The 6,760-nt window shown below is 43.9% G+C and overlaps 1 long non-coding RNA gene across 2 annotated transcripts; it reads right to left on the minus strand.

Moving 5' to 3' along the window:
• Positions 1 to 37: 37 nt before the first annotated feature.
• Positions 38 to 5,042, minus strand: LOC118659732. Of its 2 annotated transcripts, none has more exons than XR_004968687.1 (3): positions 4,095 to 5,042; positions 336 to 487; positions 38 to 223 (listed from the first exon to the last, which is right to left on the minus strand). It is a non-coding gene; the product is annotated as an uncharacterized LOC118659732 (long non-coding RNA). The 2 variants fall into 2 exon arrangements; XR_004968686.1 differs by having other exon boundaries at positions 4,091 to 5,042.
• Positions 5,043 to 6,760: the final 1,718 nt, after the last annotated feature.

The raw sequence follows: 6,760 nt of genomic DNA on the forward strand, positions 1-6,760 counted from the left end.
GAGTAATAATAAATAAAATCACCATTCTGTATACTACTGACCTGCCCCAAACCCACTTCTGGCTCACGGAAAAGCGAATTATGTTTCAAGGAACTCATTGCAGTTTCTGTCATGACGTTTTTGTTTGGCGAGGGTTGTTGGTGTCCTTGAACTTAGTGTTGTCCGAGTCCGTGAAAGGTTCTGCCGGCACTGGGATCCCCAGGGCCAGAGTATCAGTGCGAATCTGCAAGGACAGGCCTGCGCTGCGCTCTGCTGCGTGCTTTTGGTTTCCTGGCTGCGAAAGTCCCCCCATGTTTGGCCCGAGTGCCCATAATCCTCATTCCCATAGGGGTTACCTTGGTTCTCCTCTATGCAGGCCGCTGGGAGGACTCTGCCTGTGGGTTGACACCAGGTGCCTTTCTCACCAGGACCAGAGCTCCAGGTGAGGCTGGGTGTCTGAGTGTCACACAAGTCAAGAGGATTGCCTCGGGCAGACAGTGTGCACAGCCTGAAGGAGAGGAGGTAAAACAAGTCGGGTCAATCTCCTTCTGAAACCCTGTACAACTTTCCGTCCCCAACTGGGTGAAGTTTTAAATCTCCTAAAGCTCTAGGAACCTGAACGTCTGGCCCGGCCCTCTTCCAGCCCCAGCTCCGGCTGTCTTCCCCTGGACACCCCTCCCTGCCTAATCTCCCAGAGGCCTCGCTTTGTCTTATTCTCTCTGGCACCTAGGACAGTGTTGGATACGCAGTAGGGACTTAATTAATGCTTATCGAGTCTTAATGAATTTTCATGATTATAATCTAAAAGCTTTAGCAATCCCCAGGGCAGCATGAGGCCCTAGAGCAGCGGTTCTCAACCTTCGCTGCACATTAGAATCACCTGGGAATCTTTTTAAAATCCTGGTTTCTGGGCCTCATCCTCTGGAAATTCTGTTTCGTTATGGGGTGGGGCCACAACATTAGTAACAAAGAAACAGAATTTCCGGAGGATGAGGCCCGGAAATAAGGATTTTAAAAAGATTCCCAGGTGATTCTAATGTGCAGCCAAGGTTGAGAACCACTGCCCTAGATAGAGAGGTTAGATAGAGAGATTTTCAAGTACCAAATCTGACAAGCTCAGGGGAGGGCAGCAGGGCAGGCACAAACTCAGAGTCCAAAAGTAACTGCATAGGATGGTCTGATATAAAAGTTCCTGACTAAAAGCAGATCATGGAGTTTTCACTTCTTTGACACAAGTCAGTCTTTACCTAAATGAGCTGTCTTGTTCTTACACATGTAAGATAATATACCTTGGAATATCGGAGTAACCCTTTTCCAGGGGTCTCAAGTTACACCCACCACCCCAGGGCAGGAGACCACACACCCCTCGTTGTTATCTTGTTCCCTGCACACCATCTCTATGTGCTGAAAACATTGATTGTTAACTATCCTGTACCCACGAGTATAAAAAAAGTACTTGTCTGTTTTATTCTTTATTCACTCTCAGAGATTTCCCTGCTTTGCTTTCTCCTGCGCCCCTCACCTGCCAACCCCCCTTTCATCTCCTTCTTTGATTGTAATGTATAAAATAAGCTGCAAAACTGCCATTCTCTGGAGCATTTTCTCAGTCTTTTGAGATTTTACTTCCTGGCAATTGTCAGTTTGGGTCAAAGAAACCCTTGAAAATTCTCTACAGATCTGGACATTTCTTACCACACAAGTATTTGAAGGTAATTAACATCAATCAGCCACCAATTGTCAATACTGGCAAGGTGTGTTTGAGTAAAGGGTAAACACATGGCTGGAATCTCACCTCTCCATGAATCCAGTTATGACAATTGATCTCCAATATCCATTTTACTCCATATAATTAGCCAATGGAAATGTGACCCAATGTTTACTCCCCAAATGGGAAGGTTGTGGAGGAAAGCTATTCCCTCTTCTAAGAGATAGAGAGAAGATAATCCTTTTCCCTTTGGTATCTGGGTGTGAGGCCTGAAAGTGCTGGACACACCTTTTGAGCATGAGTGGAGCCGGCATGACTGCGAGGCAACAACTACAGCTTTGAGGATATCTTTGAAACCAACCCTAGAATCCACTCAAACTCTGATCTTCCAACCATGAAACAAATTTTCCTTATTGTTTAAGCCAGCTTGAGGTCAGTAAGCTCCTGTTACAAGTTGAAAGCATCCTGCCCTTAACTGGTTTGGCTCAGTGGCTAGAGCGTCGGCATGCGGACTGAAGGGTCCCAGGTTCAATTCCTGTCAAGGGCATGTACCTTGGTGCTAGCACATCCCCAGTAGGGGGTGTGCAGGAGGCAGCTGGTCAATGTTTCTAACTCTATCCTGTCCCTTCCTCTCTGTAAAAAATCAATAAAATATATTTTTTTAAAAAAATTGAAAGCATCCTGATTTATCCAGGCTGACTTCTTGGTAGAAAGTTGAGATTTTTAAATGTTTGATAATTCAAGGAGAAACAACCTAATATGCTAGCAAAGAGGGTTTCCAGACACTGGAGCAAGAGACTTGTCACAAGATTATGGAGAGAAAATCTTGACAATCCTGGGGAATCCTGAAAAACTTTAGAGTGGATTGAAAATTCATTTGGTCCTGGGGACATACATCAAGACTTTAGAGATATGTGGACGGGTCAGATAACCAGAGAAGGTAACTACAGCATCAGCCTCAGATGGGGGTGGGGGAGGGAAAAGCTTGGCTAGCAGTGTTTTCTCCAGGAGAAATGCCTCAAGTCTAATGCAGTGATGGAATCAGCAGTCCTCCCCAAGAACTCTGCAGCACACTCTGAGATTCTACTGTCTGGCATGTGCTGCCTGTGCTGAAACAAGTGGGGGTCCAAGGAATTTAGGAAACTTGTTCTGTGGTTTCATGCTCTGTTCTGTGTCCATATACCCCTCTGGCCACTCCTGTCTCCTTTGTGAGCTTACTTGCTCCTTACGATAGTCCCTGAGGTTCTTACTTTGCACAGTTACTCCCATGGCTTCAGTTACCACCCAAATGCTGACCTCTGAATCTCTCTCTAGCCTAGTTGTTTCCTGAGTAAACAGGCCTTCGCCATTAAAATTTCCCATAAGCCCATCAAACTTAACACATCTAAACCTCTCATTATATCCACCTCTTTCAGCCTTTCTTACTTCCCTATTCAAAATGTCAGTGAGCACTGTAACTCTTCTGTTAACCAACCTACCCTGTAGTATTCCACGTAGGAAGGCTCCCTGGAGGAAGTGATGTCTACCCCTGCATTGGGTCTCCTTGGCATCTTAACTTTATTTCTGTTTACCATATGCTATCATTCCTAGTTCCATCCGTCTCCTCTACTAGACTATATAAGCTTTGCAAGACAATCTTGTTATACAGCTTGATGCACAGCTCCTAGCACATTACAGGCATTAAATATGAATGGTGCCGTAACCGGTTTGGCTCAGTGGATAGAGCGTCGGCCTGCAGACTGAAAGGTCCCAGGTTCGATTCCGGTCAAGGGCATGTACCTTGGTTTCGGGCACATCTCCAGTAGGGAATGTGCAGGAGGCAGCTGATCGATGTTTCTCTCTCATCGATGTTTCTAACTCTCTATCTCTCTCCCTTCCTCTCTGTAAAAAATCAATAAAATATATTAAAAAAAAAAAAGAATGGTAATGTATTCTTTATGCCCAGTACCTAACATATCTGAAAGGAATATATTCTGGATGCACGGAAAGTATTTATTTGTTTCCTACCTGGGGGCTCTATCCAGAACCAAATTAAGAGGAAAAATTGAGAAGAAAATTGCTTGCTTTTGTGTGGCCACACAGCATCTGTCCTTTGGGGAGTCATCATTAGTTGCTCATCAATCATCTACATAAAGCCAAGCATGGGCCTGATGGGGACCAACAGTAATGAATAGGTACAAGAAGAAATCGTTTTAAAAAGCACACCCGGATCTAGGATCACATGCCACCTGGGCTGCTGAGGGAAGCCACAGTCAGAGCAGCGCTCCCGGGCCAGTGTTTCCTGAAGGGGCCCTGCAGCACTTCTTGGTTGTTTCACAAACAGGGTTGCAGAAAACAATGATGACGACAAAAAACAAACAGGGTTGCAGGAGCCCAAACAAGATTTTAGCAGAAGGCAGAACTCACCAACCTCCCATGCAGCAAACTCTTGTTGGCCTGAAGGGCTAGAGTTGGAAGTGTATTCCTTAAAACGGGTTGCTCAACTCTCCCATGATGGGTCCCGATCAAAGGTAATGGCATTACCTAGGGTTGTAAGAAGTGTTAGTTATAACCATGGAACTAAATGAACTCTCAAGAAAGTGTCATCAGAGAAGAGCAGTAGGAACGACTAGGTACAGGGGACAAACTGCTATTAATGAGAAATAAGGACCGTCTTGAGAGAACATTGTCAGAAAAAATGGTGTCCCCGATTGGTCAGTTGCTTTAAATCCAACTGGAAGGCCAACAGAACTAACAGCTTTCTAGTGAATCTAATGAACCCTATGTAACAAGCCCTTTTACACTTTTGTTCTCACGAAAACCTTCCCAGAAGTAAGTTGTGTCCACTAAACCTTACGTGAAGAGATGATACCTGGGACATCCTCCAATGCCAGACCTTTGAGAAATGTTCTCATTCCTCGTGCACTGACAGCGTTTCCTACAAGGACCAAGTTAAACCCTTCTAAGAGACTAACTCCTCTTACCTTAGCCAGCTTCTTGAGCTACTTAAGATCTTCAGTTTGCATTTTTGCCACCATTGTATTACCATTTCATGTGATTGTTCCCAACTAAGATGTATCTGTACTGCAACATTCACCCTCAGCAGCTCAGGTTAACGTTCCTTCGCCCCTTTCAAGAGGATGTATTATGACAGTGGCAAGTCTGGCCTCTTGTTACCAGACTTGATTCAGCTGCCAGCTTCCAGGTGTTGTCCAGGGAGCTTTGAAGACAGTATCCAGCGGGCAGCTCCAACTTACCAACCCTTTGGCAGCTACTTAACCCTTCTAAGTCCATTTCCTATTCTGTAAATGGGGATACCAAGTGCCTATCTCATTGGGTGATCATCATAATGCATATAAAATACCTGTTAGTTTCCAGCATGTATGTACTCAATAGATGTCCAAAAACGCTAAGGCATTTTTATTACCTTCAACTCACTCTGGAATAATCTATAATAATAAAAGCGTAATATGCTAATTAGACCAGACATCCTTCTGGATGAAGCCGGGCTATGAGGGAAGCCGGTGCTGACAGTCAGGGGAAGGAAAGCCTACTCTTGCATGAATTTTGTGCATCGGGCCTCTAGTGTTAAAGTAGAAACATTAAAACTCTTACTGGCCCTGACCTATTTGGCTCAGTGGATAGAGCGTCGGCCTGCGGACTCAAGGGTCCCGGGTTCAATTCCGGTCAAGGGCATGTACCTTGGTTGCGGGCACATCCCCAGTAGAGAGTGTGCAGGAGGCAGCTGATTGATGTTTCTCTCTATCCCTCTCCCTTCCTCTCTGTAAAAAAATAAAATATATTAAAAAAAAAAAACTCTTACTGTATTTTGGACATTATCCAAGTTGGCCGTCCTTAAAAAATAACCCTCTTTGGCAGCATTCATCAAGTTTTTGCCCAAATCTGGGTTTCTCTGTTCACGAGACAGCTGAAGGATGCTGCACGCTCCCGCTTGAGAAGCAATGTACTTTTAACGAGGAAGTAAACACAGGGGGCTGGCTTTCTTTTACAGCAAAGGTATCAAAACCCAGAAATGAAGAATGTTGACTTTGCACAATCCTAAGTTCTCTTTCCCCACGTTAATTCATTAATGCAGATTTGACAGAAGCATGAAAATTGGTAATGACACATAATAAGTCTATAATGAATTTAGTCATAAAATTATATTCTTTATACCATAGACCTTGATACTTAACCCCTAGAGTGCCGGGGAGCACGATCGCGCTCCTCCTGTCTTTCACCAAAAGTGCTGGGCGCACTATCATAATTTTTTTCCTAAACTGCTGTAAAATCAGCAAAAATGCCTTGGCAATTTTAGCATAGTTACTAGGATATTGGTGCACTCAAAGGGTTAATGTTTAAAATAACAAAGCAGGCCGACTCATTATCCTTCAGTATCATACCACAAAGGTGACACTGACCTATGAACCAGGAAGTCACAGTTCCATTCCTGGTCAGGGCACATGCCCAGATTTTGGGCTCGATCCCCAGTACGGAGCGTGCAGGAGGCAGCTGATGATTCTCTCATCAATGATTTTCTCTCCCTTCTTCTCTGAAATCAATAAAAATATATTAAAACAACAAAGCAAACAGTCTTTCATCTTAAAAACATTTTCTCCTTCATTCTAACACCCCATAACCTTACTATGTAATATTAGCAAATGTGTTAATAAGTCTGTAGCATTTGGCCAATGTTTTGAAACATCACTAATTACCTGAAATCATTTCACCAAAACAGTCTGCTTTTCAACTAAAAATTAAAACAAAGGTTGACTATTTTCTTCTTTATAGCTTCTGTATTTTTGAATATTTTATAACATTTATTTTTACAAGTCAGGGAAAAAACTTAAAGTGTAGTCCCAAACTCCAAGTTTATTTTGCAAAACAAGGAATATTTTATTTTTTATTTTTTTTAAGATAGAGAGGGAGAGAAACATTGATGTGAGAAACATGACTGGCTGCCTCCCACACACACCACGACCGGGGATCGAGCCCCAAACCTGGGCATGTGCCCTGACCCGGAACCCAACCAGCAACCTGCCAGTGGATGAGACGGTGCTTCACCAACTGAGCCACATCAGCCAGGGCAACAAGGCA

This window comes from Myotis myotis, unplaced genomic scaffold (genome assembly GCF_014108235.1).
Source record: "Myotis myotis isolate mMyoMyo1 unplaced genomic scaffold, mMyoMyo1.p scaffold_m19_p_7, whole genome shotgun sequence".
NCBI lineage: Eukaryota > Metazoa > Chordata > Mammalia > Chiroptera > Vespertilionidae > Myotis > Myotis myotis.